Source organism: Oculina patagonica, chromosome 3 (assembly GCF_052425735.1).
Source record: "Oculina patagonica isolate OP01 chromosome 3, crgOcupat, whole genome shotgun sequence".
NCBI lineage: Eukaryota > Metazoa > Cnidaria > Anthozoa > Scleractinia > Oculinidae > Oculina > Oculina patagonica.
Genome location: NC_135760.1, coordinates 23,310,233 through 23,328,116, shown reverse-complemented (window position 1 = coordinate 23,328,116; position 17,884 = coordinate 23,310,233). Strand labels below are relative to the sequence as shown.

The 17,884-nt window shown below is 38.3% G+C and overlaps 1 long non-coding RNA gene across 1 annotated transcript in view; it reads left to right on the top strand.

The window, feature by feature from the left end:
• Nucleotides 1-17,218, top strand: part of LOC144647135 (uncharacterized) — a 35,904-nt gene extending 18,686 nt beyond the window's left edge. Inside the window, exons 2-3 of the long non-coding RNA XR_013569536.1 lie at nt 13,070-13,610; nt 15,921-17,218. This is a non-coding gene — a long non-coding RNA (uncharacterized LOC144647135). The remainder of the gene's footprint in view (nt 1-13,069; nt 13,611-15,920) is intronic.
• The last annotated feature ends 666 nt before the right edge of the window (nt 17,219-17,884 follow it).

The following is a 17,884-nucleotide window of genomic DNA, read 5'->3' as shown; positions in this document are numbered from 1 at the left end:
GTCAGCGCCACGAATTGTAGGGACACTTGTTGGTTGAAATCATTGTATCCCATATGAGCTTACGTCAGAACAGTCATAAAGTATATCTCGGGGTTTCTTTAATATGAGTGTAATGAAATCATAATTTGCATATATAATTTTAGCTTCGAAAATACCACTCAAATTCTGTAAGACACTTAAAAAGAAATTTTGATGCCATATTTCTTATTTTTGGTCTTAGATCAATGAATAAATATCCTAAAAATGACAATTTGACGTTGTACCAAGTCGCTTTGTTCCAAGTTGACGTAACAAAGAATCTGCCTGGCGGCCATTTTGAAACGTCCCCTCCGCCTGACAAAGGTCACATCCAAGATGCCTATAATCGTTGAAATGTTCCTCAAGATTTATAGTATTTGTGTGCCAAGTTTCATGCTTTTATCATTATGTGCACAATACTTTCACTTATCCACCGGACTACCGGGCCAAGCGTATAAAAACATCATTAAATTGCAGTTATAAGTAATTATAATATATAGATTTAGGCACGCCTAAAAGCGGAGCTCCCCATTTATTTAATTTTCACTGGAGCTTACAATGTTTTCATTCTAGTGAATAAGCGGCCAAAGTACTAATGTTTATGGCGGTTTATAGGTGGAAGAAAAATTTAAATAGCTCACGGTTAAACTGAATGTCAGCAGTACGACAAAAATAATAAAGCGGGGCAAAATCATTACTCATGGCACGAAAAATTACTTTAGAGTACAGTAAATTATCTGCTTTTTAGCAATAGAAAATAGTTTCGCGATCCTGTTATAATTTCGCAGCAGTTTAGTAGACTCCACAATATCTATTACATTGATATAGGATATATTCAACGTGCATTACAGAGTCTGCCGGATTAGCTCAATCGGTAAGGTGCCAGCCTGCGGCTCGGGAGGTCGTGAGTTCAAATTCAGAGGGTCAAGTTTTTTTTTAAGTTTTTTTTACCCTGTAGCAATAAAATGGTTTGTTTATTACATCAACCCGATTTAGCTTTCGAATGCTCCTTCATGTACGATGTTGGCTTTACAGATAGACACGAAAGTCATCGATCGATTATGGCTCTCAATGTCCACTTTTTTGGCGGTCGATTACTTTCTACACGTAATTTTCAGCCACATTTAGTTTCATTGCTTCTTGTTTTTCTTTTCAAACCTCTTTAAATTTTAAAGGCCGCCTTTATATGGCCTTCTTGCTTCACTCTTTCTACCATCAAACTATGGCCGCCATGTTGCGCGACTCCGTACGTATGTACGCCGTACGTACGCGCCCGCGAACCATGCCGCTATCCATGTTGACCATGAAAACTCATTTCGATAGTGTTCCTTCTTTCATGGTTATGGTGCTACGCTTAGGACCTCCGCTAAAAAAATTCCAAGGGCCCTGATTATCTCTCTTGTAATTATTTAAAAGTGTCCAAAAAATGATATTGCCTAAAATGTTAGTGTCGGTCGACTGTATACGCAACCAAATAGTTGATGCTGTTCAGTACACAACAAAGTATTGGCGTCTGGGACATGCTCCTCTGAAACCTTTTAGTGTCAGAACCTCAGACGTGACACGCCATTTACAACATTATAGACATCTTCACCACAACACTTATACAACAATAGACGTCAGAAGCCAAAAAGAGCTAACGTTCTCTCAGTTTTATCAAAGAGAGGTAGTTATTAGTGGAGTTTCTGTTAATTTTTTTAACCAAATAGTTGGTGGGGTACATAATAAAGTAAGGGGACCGGGGGCATGCCACCAATGAAAAAATTGAATTTTCAGAACCTCGGGAATGCTATTTTGGGCATTCTAGCAGAATTTGTGCAGTATAATAGATTATACATTAAGCTATAATTATCTACAGTTCCCCCCCCCCCTTATAGACCATCTCTTTTCTGTCTCCCCTCTCCCCCTTGAAATGGCATTTAAAGACTTAATAGTAGCGCCACGATCCTCCGCCATTTTGTTTTTCATTCCCGTGCGCGCCCTCCATTTTCGTATCCAGCGGTCTCCTGCGAATATAACTAGCGACTTAAAGCAAGTCTAGGAAAGGCGCAATTAAGGTTTTATTTTTACATACATTTCAACCTCGTTCTCAGGGCTTTTCCCTATTTACTAAGGAAAAAGCGCTGGGAGCGAGGTTGCATACATTCGTCTGAAATCCGAGGCGCTGGTCACGCGGAAGTTTAAAAACATCTCTATTTAAAACTAAAGAAATATTAATGCAATTTCTTACTTCCTAGTACTATCACCTTGTAGCTCATTGTAATTGTAGAATAGACATTTTCCCTCACTATTCTTATAGACCCTTATAAATTCATTGTAAATTTTGCCGTGTTTGTCCTCCCAAAACTTTTCGCCATAACATTTGGGTAAGCGATTCAGCAAATTTTGTTACCTTACATTTGGGTCTGATAGCAGCCGTGGATGCGGAGCCGGCAGCAAGAAAATTGTTGCTTCACTTGTCATAAAATGCCATCACGTAGTTTAACGGAAGAAGATTATTTTCATCTAGATATGCTTATGCACCAAAACCAGTCTGATACAAACAAAACTTCGCTTGAAAAGCAATCGTGGGCACTCCAGATCCACCAAAACCTGACCGTTTAAAACTCCAAATGTACATTTTGGGCCACCACGTGGATTCATCCAGGTACAAAAGAATCGAATAAGTTTTCTCACAAGGGGAACTCAAAATAAAGATTTTCGGCCATTGTGATGAGACCTAATTAACACTCAGAATCCACCAAAAACTGCCAGTTTGAAACTCAATGTACAGTCTGGGCCTTTGTGGGAGAATGCCACAACATTGATTCAGCCTTATGTTCACTCAGGGTCCAAAAGGATAGAATAAGAAAATGTCACATGCATGGTGGCCTTCAAAATGAAGATTTTTGGCCGGGGCCTTGTAATGGAACTAAAGCTTAACACCAAAAACTGCCAGTTTGCACAGCATGAAAATTGGTATTTACATTAAATTAAAGGTGGTTAAATCTGGTGTAAATTCGGTTATCCAACTTTACACCATCAATTAAATGTTGTTAAGGCGGTTAAACAGACCTTTACGCTACCGTGTGTAAATGTCATTTAAAGTTGGTGTAAAGAAGTCTCTTAATCTTCCTTTATACTTGAGTGTAAAGCTGGGATAAAGGTCAGCTTTAAAAAATGTAAAGTCAGCGTATAGCTGAAAAAATTTCAAATTTACGCCAGCTCTATTTGAGCTTTACACCACGGTAAAGTTATGTTTTCATGTTGTGTTGAAACTTAAGGAGGCTCGATGTTTTTTTTTTTAGCCGAAGGGTGGTTGTATTGAAAATTAAAATTATCAAGGAAGCCAATGCTCGATTTTTGCCAAAATACACCATAATGATCAAATATGACCAAATTTTATTTTATACCCGTCACTTAATCACAAAGGCTACCATAGCAACCACTGAAGTTTTCTTTTGTTCTCAAACAAGCTTGATTTTCTCGAAATCTAGATTGACTCTTGGTATTCATTTTTTGATAAGTTCAAGTATAGTAGATTGACTACCTGTACACAAAATTTTAGGAAAATCTGTAGTAAATAAGTTTTAATCGTGTAAGTATTCATATTTCAGTGAGAGTAACTGCGCTCAAATAATACGAAACAATTTAAAAGTGCCTATTTTAGATTAAAACAGGGTTTTTCTGAAAATTTCATTCTTGATTTACTTGAAAACGCTCTTACAGATTTTTCTAAAATTTTGTCAAAAGTTAGTCAATCTACTAAACTTTAACATATCAAAAAATAAACAACAAGAGTCAATCTAGATTTCGAGAAAATCAAGCTTGTTTGAGAACAAAAGAAACGGTCAATGGTTGCTATGGTAATCTTTCTGACAATATGACCGGTAAAAAATTAAAATTTGGTCATATTTGATCATTATGGTGTATTTTGGCAAAAATTGAACATTGGCTTGCCAGAGAATTTCAATTTTCAAAACAACCACCCTTCGGCTAAAAAAACTACATCGAGCCTCCTTAATATGTACAGTTTGTGCCTTTTTGGGAAAATGCCACCACATGTATTCAGTCTTATGTTCACAGGATCGAATAAGAAAGTGCCACATGGGGCACTAAAATTGAAGATTTCTTTGCCCTTGTGATTAACAGTCCCAGGCTCCATCGCACGTGGAATAAGAGATGAATCCAAGCAAAGCTGTCATTTTGACCAGGTACTTATTTATGAAATTCTTTTTATTAATCGGGCGTGGCCGATTTATAGTTTACCCTTTGGTCGTCCTAGAGCATAGTCTCCTGTCGGCCAAAAAGACGGGGATAGCTTGGGGTTGCTACAAAACCGCTACGGGTGACGCATACCGCAATGGTTTTCATTTTAGTTTTGACAGGAAATCGTTGCAGGCACACTTGGTCGACTTTTGGGTTAATGTGTAATCAGGTTGTGTTTTTTTGCTTCGGCGGAAGGACAGAGAAAAAAGCTTACGGGGCAAAGTACAGTATGGGGCCCAGTTCTCGGCCACTTTTGACGTAAACTTGTATTTCTTACCTCAGAAGAACCGCAGGAACTTGAAATTTCTCCCAGAGCTAGCTACATTATTCAGCTTTTTGGTGTAAAGCTATCGACCGGTCAAAAATTAATTTGCCCGAGCAATAATAAAAATAAAAGCTCCATTTGTGGGCCCAGTTCTCGGCCACCTTGGCCCAGTTCTCGGCCACTAAAAAGCTTGTGCGTAATTATCTGTAAAAAAAAAATGCTCAATTAATTTTCAGTCATAAAATCACTCTGTAAACCTATTTATGTTATATCGATCCCAAATTATTTTTATGAGGCTTTGTTTAACTTTAGAAAAGAAGGATTTTAACGCGCCTAGTTGCCTATGTGCAGGTTCTGGCAAAACCGCATTGTGTGACCCGTGCATTTAGATGGTTTATTTTGCAGTGAAAAGGTCTTGAAACATTTAGGTGTTGTAGAAATAATAGACAAGACAAGAGTCAGCTCAAAATTTAGAGATAAGATTGAACTTTATTTTTAAAACATTTATTTCTTTCATTCTGGCAGCAGCAGATGAAATTATATTAAAAACCAAGCGCTAAGCTGTGATAGCGAGCAGGGTGGCCGAGAACTGGCAAATACGCAAACGTCGCAAGAAAAAATTTCGAAGTAAATTAAGACCAAAAAATACAACGGTTCAACGAAAAGTTAACTAAAGCAGAAAGCTGAATTATTCTACGTTTCACATGCCAAAAATTAGCTCGTATGGTGGGGGCTTTTGGATAAAATACGGATTTAACTACATCCATGAATTTTAAGGAGCCGTAAACAAACAAATTTTTCGGGAATGCAAATTCACCTACCTCCGCGTAAAGTCGACGTGTGAGCTTTCTATATCGAATTGAGCGATCAAACTCAAGATACTTAAAGCACATGAATCAGTCTATTGTTTGAAGGAAAACCTTTTTCTTTTAATTCAACTGGAGTGTGAAAAAACGCGTTAAACACAAAGTGGCCGAGAACTGGACCCGGCCGAGAACTGGGCCCCATACTGTACTGATATTCACCATTGTGAAATTGCACTTACTTTGACAAGTTAAAGTTATTTTTGTAAATGAAAAAGGTAACGTCATTGATGTCACGCAGTGTTTTTTTTTAGCAAACTAGATGGTTTGCTGGTTTCTGACTATGAATGGGGGTGTGATCTTGCGGTATATTTTTTGAGCCTGACTCCGCCGTAAAACTTTTTTTTTATTTAGCAAGAACTGTGTCGATTTTCATTTCTGAACAATTGGTCGTCAAGTCGTTTGTCACAAAGAGTAGAATATTTGTACAGCATGTTTTGGAATTATTTTAGATTTGGTTAGTAAGACGCTTCTGAAGACCTGAGCAAAACATTGGGAATGTACAGTATTAATAGGAACTTGAATGGAATTTTTCACAAGTTGGATAAAGGTATCAACTGAAAAAAATGGACTTCAAAATGAGAACTTGGATTTTGTTGTAATAAAATTTTATCGCGGATTGGATGCATAATATCACGGCTTTGAAAGTCTTCAAATAATTAGAAAGGTTCCTTTCTTCCTTTTGATCTTATTGTTATTTTCATGTATTGATTATTCGAAAGTGGTTTTCGTTGATACGAAAAAAAAAACGGGTTTTCACTGAATTGCTTGAAGTATTTTTAGACGTGATAATATTGGCTTAATCAAATTACATTGTGCACGAAATATTTGTTATTCTTTTGTCTTGAAACTTTGAGGAAATTGAAATTTTTGTTTGACAGTAGTGTATGAAAGGCATTTTATAGAACTGAATGAAAAATAAGAAACATTGATAAAGGTTATTTCAAAGATTTATTTTGCCTGATTTTGAAGGGTTTCAGGAGTTTTAAAGAGTGCTGGTAAACAGCTGTATGTTGTTTGTGATTACGGATCTTATTTAGTTTCGAACGCTCTAATTTTTGAAAGGTTAAAACAGGTTAAAACCGGGCGGTTTCATGAGTTTTTTGGGTAGAAAGGTACGGTGGTGGTCAAAAAAAAATGTTTAGAAAGGAATGACTGTAGTAGCACGTAAGTCGGAGGTTTGCGTGAGTCGCGGGGTATAGTATGCGTGAGCTGGATTTCCGGCGTCATAACGGCATGTTTTGTTTACTGAAAGATACACTCGACGTTTAGTTAGCTTAGTCGGCTTGGGAAACTATTTTAAAAATGAATGTTGTAATAGTTAATTAATAGTAATCTAGAATTAACCCACTCTCGATTGGAGTCTGTTCTGGATTCGCGCTACCTTTTCGCCGCGAAGGAATTTTGTAAAATTTCGCTAGTGGAAAGAGGTACTGTAAGAACAGTATCAATAACTCAAAAGGAGGAACTTCTTTGTAGCTCTGAATTAAGACGTATGATAAAATTTTAGAATAAGAAACTTTCGATATATGGTTTTCATATTGTTTTTGTCAATTTCCTTTTGTGGCAGATTTTTTGAGAATCAGCTTTTCTTTCGTGTGATGACAGACACAGGACAGAACGAGAGGTGGATGAGAAAGATGCCGAAAATGAATAGGCACCGGAAAACGACAAGAACCGTCAAGGACTTATCTTTAGAGGGCGGGGAGTTTTGGCATACTGTATTTCGAGGACTGGACTGGACTAGTAAAACGCGGACTAGTAAAACGCGGACTTGTAAAACGCAGACTAGTATAACGCGGACTAGTAAAACGCGGACTTGTAAAACGCGGACTAGTAAAACGCGGACTCAGGTAAAACGCGGACTTGTAAAAGGCGGACTAGTAAAACGCGGACTAGTGAAACGCGGACTTGTAAAACGCGGACTAGTAAAACACGGACTTGTAAAACGCGGACTTGTAAAACGAGGGCTTGTTAAGCATGGACTTGTAGAACGCGGACTTGTAAAACAAGCGCTTTTAAATCGGATAAAACTAAACGGTTTAGCGAGCGAAACAATTTGTGTTTGAAGCTCTTGTGTGTTTCTTCGACGGCATATTTCTAACTCTTTGGTCTGTTTTAGCGTGGAGATGTTTTTGCAGTATAGCACATGTTCGTTCTGCAAACCCCTACTAAAACAACGGGATTGATGCTATGAGTTGTGTGCATATGTTTCTTTCTTTCCACTACTTGACGTCTGTTGAGTGCAGTCGTTTGTATTGCTCCCACCTCCCACCATAGAAGGTTGTCCAATATACACGACCTGATACAGATCGTAAAAATCATCACTCCAATTGTACGGTTCGTACGGTTGGTACGAGTCGTGAAACAATGGGTTTACAAGTCGTACAGTAGGTGAAGTGCATATGATTAGTGAGACTTAGTATGACTTAGTATGATTACTGTGAGACATAGTAGGTCTTAACAGTGCTACGAATCGTACGAATCGTACGGTTCGTACGAGTCGTGAAACAATGAGTTTACGAGTCGTACGTTGAATTCAAGTGCATATGATTAGTGAGACTTAGTATGACTTAGTATGATTACTGTGAGACATAGTGGGTCCTAACAGTGCTACGATTCGTACGGTTCGTACGGTTGGTACGAGTCGTGAAACAATGGGTTTACAAGTCGTACAGTTGGTGAAGTGCATATGATTAGTGAGACTTAGTATGACTTTGTCTTAGTATGATTACTGTGAGACATAGTGGGTCTTAACAGTGCTACGAATCGTACGAATCGTACGGTTCGTACAAGTCGTGAAACAATGAGTTTACGAGTCGTACAGTTGGTGAAGTGCATATGATTAGTGGGACATAGTGGGTCCTAACAGTGCTACGAATCGTACGAATCGTACGGTTCGTACGAGTCGTCAAACAATGAGTTTACGAGTCGTACAGTTGGTGAAGGGCATATGATAGTGAGACATAGTCGGTCCTAACAGTGCTACGAATCGTACGGTTCGTACGAGTCGTGAAACAATGAGTTTACGAGTCGTACAGTTGGTGAAGTGCATATGATAGTGAGACATAGTGGGTCCTAACAGTGCTACGAATCGTACGAATCGTACGGTTCGTACGAGTCGTCAAACAATGAGTTTACGAGTCGTACAGTTGGTGAAGGGCATATGATAGTGAGACATAGTGGGTCCTAACAGTGCTACGATTCGTACGAATCGTACGGTTCGTACGAGTCGTCAAACAATGAGTTTACGAGTCGTACAGTTGGTGAAGGGCATATGATAGTGAGACATTGATTGACGGTGAAACAATAGTTTACGAGTCGTACAGTTGGTGAAGTGCATATGATTAGCGAGACATAATGGGTCCGAACAGTGCTACGAATCGTACGAATCGTACGGTTCGTACGAGTCGTCAAACAATGAGTTTACGAGTCGTACAGTTGGTGAAGGGCATATGGTTATTGATATTTGGTGGGTCCGAACACTGTGCTACGTATCGTACGAATCGTACGGTTCGTACGAGTCGTGAAACAGAAATTTGCGAGTTGTTCAGTTGGTGGTGAAGTTCATATGTTTTAAGAGACTTGAGACTGATATCTTTTTTGCGAGCACGAGACCTTTTTAGCCTTACAACCCAAGCCATCCCACTAACGATTCTTTTAATAAAACAAGAATGACAATCACTTTTGAGCGTTTGAGCGTGAAGGTCGTCGAATGGTAAATGCGAGACTTTGCGAGACGGCGAGACTGATATCTTTTTTGCGAGCCCGAGATCTTTTTAGCCTTACAAAAGAAATTGAGACTCCGAGAAGGCGTCAAAGAAAAATTCGAGACGACGATACCCCTGAAATTTGGCTAAAACTTTGCGAGACACAAAGTTTTTGAAGAACCATTCACCACCCAAAAACTTTGTGTCTCGCAAAATTTTAGCCAAATTTCAGGGGTCTCGTCGTCTCGAATTTTTCTTTGACGCCTTCTCGGAGTCTCGATTTCTTTTGTAAGGCTAAAAAGGCCTCGGGCTCGCAAAAAAGATATCAGTCTCGCCGTCTCGCAAATTCTCGCATTTACCATTCGACGACCTTCACGCTCAAACGCTCAAAAGTGATTGTCATTCTTGTTTTATTAAATAAATCGTTAGTGGGATGGGTTGGGTTGTAAGGCTTAAAAGGTCTCGGGCTCGCAAAAAGATATCAGTCTCGCCGTCTCGCAAAGTCTCGCATTTACCATTCGACACCCCTTAGCTTGTTTGGGCCATTCTAAAGCGTGTTTGGGTTTCCACGTTTTTAGAACGAGAAATATACATTGTGTTTACCGTGTTGGGGAGGTGTGTTTACCGTGTTCAAACGCTTTTAGAACGAAGAATATACGTTGTGTTTACCGTGTTGTGTTTAGCGAGTTTCGCTAGCACACTTTTTATAGAACGAAGAATACACTGCGTTTAGCGTGTTTGGGACATTTTCTAAAGCGTGTTTGGGTTTGCACGTTTTTAGAACGAGAAACACTGCCTTTAGCGTGTTTGGGACATTTTCTAAAGCGTGTTTGGGTTTGCACGTTTTTAGAACGAGAAATATACATTGTGTTTACCGTGTTTTGTTTTTAGCGAGTTTAGCACACTTTTTATAGAACGAAGAATACACATTGCGTTTAGTGTGTTTGGGCCATTCTAAAGCGTGTTTGGGTTTCCACGTTTTTAGAACGAGAAATATACATTGTGTTTACCGTGTTGGGGACGTGACGCTTACAGAACGAGAAATATACATTATGCTTGGTGTGTTTTGATTACAGTATCACGCTTTATCACTAATGCTATGCAGTTAGCAAACTGCACGAGTCGTAAACTATTGTTTCACGACTCGTACGAACCGTACGATTCGTATAGCACTGTTCGGACCCACCAAGTCTCGCTAATCATATGCACTTCACCAACTGTACGACTCGTAAACTATTGTTTCACGACTCGTACGAACCGTACCAACCGTACGATTCGTAGCACTGTTCGGACCCATTCAGTGTCTCACTAATCATATGCACTTCACCAACTGTACGACTCGTAAACTATTGTTTCACGACTCGTACGAACCGTACGACTCGTACGATTCGTAGCACTGTTAGGACACACTATGTCCCACTAATCATATGCACTTCACCAACTGTACGACTCGTAAACTATTGTTTCACGACTCGTACGAACCGTACCAACCGTACGATTCGTAGCACTGTTCGGACCCATTCAGTGTCTCACTAATCATATGCACTTCACCAACTGTACGACTCGTAAACTATTGTTTCACGACTCGTACGAACCGTACGACTCGTACGATTCGTAGCACTGTTCGGACCCATTATGTCTCGCTAATCATCTGAATCATATGCACTTCACCAACTGTACGACTCGTAAACTATTGTTTCACGACTCGTACGAACCGTACGACTCGTACGATTCGTAGCACTGTTAGGACACACTATGTCCCACTAATCATATGCACTTCACAAACTGTACGACTCGTAAACTATTGTTTCACGACTCGTACGAACCGTACCAACCGTACGATTCGTCTAATGGTTTTTACGATCCGTATCAGGTCGTGTATATTGGACATGGATGCCACCATACGGTCAATCAACTGCCTTATCTTTCTAATCCCACTAAATATGTCGATAAATAAACATAATAAGCTTCATTACAAACATCACTTGCATTCTCCCATATTACCTTTCCCAAATGAAACTATCTCACTTTATCCCAACAATCCATCATCCCTAACAAAGTTACAAATACATTTAGATCCCCCTGATCCAACCTAGGTTATTTGCAATTCCCTGCTATTTCGAAATAAAACCTTTTTCCTTGTCCGAAATCGTAATTTATGCAAATTGTAATTATGCAGAAATCACGTGATCAAAAAAGTACGGACCTCGTGAAGAAAAACCTTCGGTTCTTGAAGTTTTGTAAGCGGACGGGTCGATTAAGGATTTACGTATTAAACAAGGACGAGTCTAGTGACTGTGAGCGTGTTGCTTTATTTGGTGTACCGGGAGCAACCTTTTCCCACACCAAAAGTGGCGACCCTGCCAGGACATAATCTGAACAAAACGATAAACAAGTATCGAGCGATCGAGTGGAAAACATAAACATGGTGGACGTCGCTGAACAGCGCTACGCGAAGGACCTAAAAAAGGCAACCTACTACGTCAACGAGATTAAGGAAATGGTCGATTTGAGTGTGAAAGAGGATTTGTTGTCTGCTTACGAGAAGATATGTGACATAAGCAAGACCCTGGAGGCTTCGGCAAATCTTGTCAAGGACGCCATGTTGGATGCTGAAAAATCATTTGAAGAAGTAAAAGGCTGGTCACAAGCTCGCAAGGTAGATTTCGTACCTATTCATGAGTTGAGAAGCAGACTTGCGAATGAGTTAAGCGAACTGGAGAAACGGGAGTTGCACAAACGGGAGGAAGATTGGTTCGCAAAGAAGGTTGAGCTCGAAATGGAATTGGAGAAGAAGAAGGTTGAGCAAGCAATGGCCAAACCCCAAGCAGTGAAGTTGCAGAAGTACACAATAACACCATTCCATGGGGACTGTAAGGATTGGCTTCGCTTTTGGAACCAGTTTGTTGTGGAAGTGGACAGCTCGAAGATTTCTGAGATAAGTAAATTCAATTATTTACTAGAATTAGTTGAGGGGGAACCGAGAGAGCACATTTTGGGGCTGCCACACACCCCTGAAGGCTATAACGAAGCAAAGAAGATTCTTGAAATGACTTTTGGAAAGGACATTAACACAGCATGAAAACACGAATTTACGCATTTTTACCGCTTGCGTAAATATTCGTAAATATGTGGCCTTTTCTTTACGGACAAGTTCGCGTTCCGTAAAGATGCGTAAACGGCAGAGAACGCGTAAAGACTGCGTAAAGGATATTACATGTTCGTAAAGGATAAAGATCTCGATGGATATAATTCAAGCTAATTCACTACTTTATATGAAAAGAAATACCGAAAGAAGTGAAACATCATCCGTCTTAAGTAGAATTAGAGTTATTTTGATCAGCTTCACTGTTAAATTTACGCGTCTTTAACATTCTTAACGATTCTTTACGTACCGTTCTTTACGTACCTTTAACTTTCTTTACGCACTGAAAACAGTTCTTACGCGCCTTGTATATAATTCACCACTTTCTAATGAGAGAAATGCTAAAAGAAGTGATAAATCGTCCATCAGAGTAGAATTAAAACTATTATGATCAGTTTCGTTGTTAAAACTTTACGAATCTTTAACATTGTTTACGCTTCTTTACGAACCGTTCTTTACGGACCTTTAACGTTCTTTACTCAGAGTCAATCTTAACGCGCCTTTTATTTCTTTAAGAACATTACTATTTCTTTAAGGCTATTCGAGTAATTCTGTACGCACAATCCAACTACTTTTAAATGTCTTTCCGAATATGTTTAAGCTGTTTTTTTTTACACGGCCACAAACTGTCCGCTGTAATTACCTTTTTTGATTCACATTTTAATAGCATTGAAAAACAGGGAGTTGTCTTATCACGAAAGATAACTGTTTTGTTCTTACAATGGAGACTGCACTGATATATGCAAGCATGATGCTTTGACAGTTAGCTTTTCCAACTTTAAGATTAGACTTTCAAGGCTTCTTGCATTCATTGGCCTAGCCTCTGGCCTCGGTTTATCCTAAAAATTGATCCACCTCCCGGAATCTAAATTTTTTGCCTGTTTGCAAGTGAAAACCACATCTTATCTTTTAAATAAAACAGTGCTTCGTTCAATTTATAAACACTATTATAAAATCCATAGAATTGTTACCGTGAAGCTTGAGCACATTCTATAAGTCTTTCATTGACTTTTCATGCGATCGGCTTGCGAGCGGCCGAGCGATTTTCAGTCTGTCCCTCAGAGGTGGACTGGGCACTGTTATACGTCGCTATTAAGGGTCAGCGGTTTTACGTGTGTGCTTGAATTTGGCGTCCATTTTGAAAGTGACAATGATTCAGAACTTGTTCAACGGTCCACTTCGAAGTCTTCTCTCCTGTTGTTGTTGAGCTTAGTTTATCGAAAACTTGTCCTAACATACAATACAAGCCTTCGGACATAAAAAAGGTTGAGATGGAATGTGTGGTGGACGCGTACATCGTTCCATTTCCTCAGGTTATTCCATGACTTCGAGTCGAGCGCGAAACAGTGAGGTATGATTAGGTGAGTAGGCTTTCTCTTTTTTGTGTCTTAAGCTATGTATAATTTGTTACCTTTTCTATGCTGTACATCCCTTTTAGAAGATATTTCTTAACACTTTAGAGCTAAGCAATAATTTTTACTTATCATGTTCGAATCCCCAGGAGTTCATGACAAACAAATTACTGCAAACATTCACTTATTATTCACCCATTTACTCATTTGAAGTACGTAGACTCTTTGTATCAAAACTGCAAATGTTATAAATAGTATTATACGTCCAGGGTTACATGCATGCGTTACTAAATATACTTTGTAAATCAATCACACTTTCAATGTTCTCCAACCTTGGATAAAACTACTAGCAACTAAAGCCATGAGTGAGAACTGCGGTTTCACTTCAAAATTATGGAATTTTACAAGTACATAGTCCCAGGTTTTGAAAGGTCTGGTAAATTTAAAAACAATATTTTAATCAAACTGAATCTTTTGAAAATATCTTGCTTGATCATCAAACACCTAGCCTGTGCCGCAGATGAAACTAAACCCTAGCCGGGGTAAGATTATGTCTGCGACACAGGCTACAAACACCCATCATAGTCAATTGATAAACAAATACATGTAGTTGACAACAATCAATGAAAATCGATGTTCAAAGCAACACAATTATTGACAACAATCAATGAAAATCAATGCTCAAAGCAACAAAATAATGGTGAGTTCATTGGCTTTTGATTGCTTAAAGAAAATTGTAAGGTACATGAAGGGATAAGAATACATACATTGTTTGTTTGTTGCATGAATCTTAAGGTCTCCACACACGTGGGGACATGTCACAGGGACACGTCGCAGCAAAATGTAGAAGCGACAAAATCATGTGTTGAAGCTGTTTTGTCTTTGCTACATGTTGCACGTAATTCAACTCATTGAACTTTGTGCAACATGTCGCAGGGACAAACTGTTGCAGGAATTCCTGTTGCACATCTCAAAATTATCAGCACACACAAAGGGATGTGTCACTGCCACATGTCCCTGAGTATGTCACTGCTACATGTTGTTGCAACATGTCCCTGCGTCTTGTCATTATAATAATAATAATAATAATCATTTGTATAGCGCCCTTTCCATACGTTCAAGGGCGCTTGACAATGTTAAAAAGTAAAATATAAATTAAATAAATTACAATTTACTTTGAGTTTAAAAAAAAATAAAATATGATTAATATAAAAAGGCCTCTCTAAGTCTTGATAATTTTAAAAAGTAAAATATTAATTAAGTAATTTACAATTTATTTTGGATTAAAAAATAAGTGGAGACCTTTACATTGTACCCTGAAAAGAATGAGTCAGTCAGAAAATTGTATGCGTAATTAATGTACGGGGCTGTGCAGAAACCTTGCCATGACCTTTCCTTTGCTAATACCCACCAATAGTACATCAAATCTTAGCTACAATTTATATCCCTGTAAAGCCAGAGTCACTGATTGTTTTCGGTTACTAATGATTATCATCAGAAACATTTTTTGCCCTTTTTGAGGTTAGACAAAATTAATTTACGTGATCACACACAAAAAAGATTGATCTAAGTAATGAAACAAGGAAAGGTTGAGTGAGAAATCAAAAAGTTCAGTGAGATTGAGAGAGATAAATTGACTGATTTGTGAATAATAAGAAATTCACCTCAATTCTGACTCTTACTCTCTCAGAGTGCATTGTTTTTGCAGTATGGAAATTGCAGTTTTCTTATTTCACACTAATTACACATGTATCATGCAAGTCCAGTTCGTGATTACACCTTTTTGTTACACACTAAAATCTTAAAGGACCCCTGTCAGTCACCCTTGCAAGAATTTCGGTGTTACAATGTATACCGATATGTTATGTAGAGCGTGTCTAAACAAAACAGAGAATGGTGAAACTGCTAAAGGTACAGTAATTAATCAAACTTCCAGTAATACAACTTACAGTATACACTGTATGTACAGCAATGCAATAAGATTTTGCTTCACGATACAGTTTTCATAATTTCGATGGCACTGAAAGTGACAGAGGCTGGCTAGGGTCCTTTAATAAGAAAGCATACATGTACCACTCTGGTAAAAATGCATGTCCAGAAGTAAAATAATGTCAAAGTACACGTGATTGTTTTGCCTCAAATTCTGAGTACATGTACAGTGTTAACAGGAAATTTCTGTAAGAATTCTTATTTTGCTAATTGGCTTAATAAATCGGGCAAGTGCTTATAATATAACAACAGAGTTGATGTAAATAAATGTCTCACATACATCTAATCAGACACTGTGACTGAATTGTTATTTTTTATTCCATTTAATAGAAACTGGAAAGGCATCACTTTGCATATAAAACGATGAAAGACATGACACCAAAAGAAAGCCACTTCAACTATAGTTGCTATTGTGAGACTGCTGTATCTTCATGGACAACATGAGTGGGAGGTCTCACCATCAACATCTCATGGTTTTGTCATTGCTCTTGCATGGCATTAGAAAGAGTGTTCCATGGGTTTGCTCAAGTTAAACTTTTGCTTTTTGTAAGACTGGCCCTTCCATGGTACAGGTGTCTCTCTTATAATGAAGACCAATAATGGAGAGTAAAGTTTCTATGAGTCATGATTCAAGGTGCATTTTACACAAAGTTGGTTATTATCTATTAAACCATGGTTTCCCATTATACAAGTTAGCTTAGAAGCACTCTACTTTGCTTATGGTGACCCTAGTTTGCCTGCAGTTAGTTCTGCTCTGGTCTACTTGCCATTTGGTTTTACTCTGGTTTGCTTGTAGCGAGTTCCACTCTAGTTTGCTTGCAGATAGCTTTCATTTGCTAGTTAGGGCAACACTGTTTTCAATTTTAAGATTTGACTGATCATCATTGACTCATTTGACTCATAAAAACTTTACTCTCCATGAGTGATCTTCATTATGGGTGAGGCAGACTAATAAATTATGCAACATGTTACCATGCAGCTACCATGGGAGAGGGCTAGTCTTGCAAAAGCAAAAGCTTAATTTGAGCACACACATGGGAACATTCTAATGCCATATGCAAGGGCAATGACAAAACCATGAGACGTTGATGGTGAGTCAGAGGCCTGCAACTGCTGGCCGACTTTGAGCCTGTTAGGAACATCACAACAGAGTAGACACTTATGTGAACACGAATTTCACCAAAAAAATAGTGTGTGTGCTTTTAACTTAGTTTCTTTTAAGCATGCAATGTTGGAAATTCAGTGAAATTAATTTCCTGTACAAAGCTTTAAATGAGTGGACACATCTCTAAGGAAATGTATTATTTCCAAAGGAAATGTATAATTGCCAATAAGATTATATTTTACAGTACAGTAACAATAAATAATTTGTGTCACATACAGTACATGTAGGCACTTAAGCCAAACCACCTTGAACAATCGAAACAAAGAATACAACTTAGCTGAACAGTCAAGTTTTAAAAAACCTGTTATTGTTTCCAAGTATTTCTAGTATAAATTCACTGTTATTAACAATCAAACCAAGTGCTTTTCAGATTAACAGCTGTGGCTAAACGTTTATTCTTGAAATAACAGAGATGTATGTTTCGTTTGAGTTATGATAATAAAATAAATTGCAAGGAATTAAACATGTATTCTTGTTCTTCTTGGGGCTGGGTCAGTACTTGGGAGTCATATACGTAAATTACATGTATATCCCAGTTTACGGAAGCGTTAAAAATCGTAAACATTCTGAATAGGCTTTTGAGATGTTGACACAAACCTGCATTTATAAAAGTCGAATTACCAAAAAGGAGAGATATTGACGAAGAATACAGAAAGATACAGAGCCGTCAATGAGCTTTTTAATACTGCCGATTTACGATAGTTTAACAACGCGTAAAGATCGACTTTCTGTTCGTCTTACAGTAGCCGTAAAATTTCGTAAGCAACCTCTTTACGATTTTTTACAGCATGCGTAAACATAGCGTTTATAGTCTACCTACATACTCTTTACGCACTGTAGTTTTCAGTGCGTAAAGACGTTCTGTACGAAATTGTTAAGAGGTTCGTATACAAACGTAAAGAGGATCTTAACGATTTCTTTACGGCATCGTTACGGAATCGTAAATTTAAGATTTCATGCTGTGTAAGGTCCACAAGGCCTTAATTAATGATTTAGAAGCCTTGCCAAACATAACCAGTGTACACAAAATCAGAGAGGTGCACGAGTTTTACAAACAGTTGTCTAAGACAGTCCAAACCTTAGCTACTATGAAGAAACTAGAGGGTGCCCAGAGTTATGTGTACAGTAT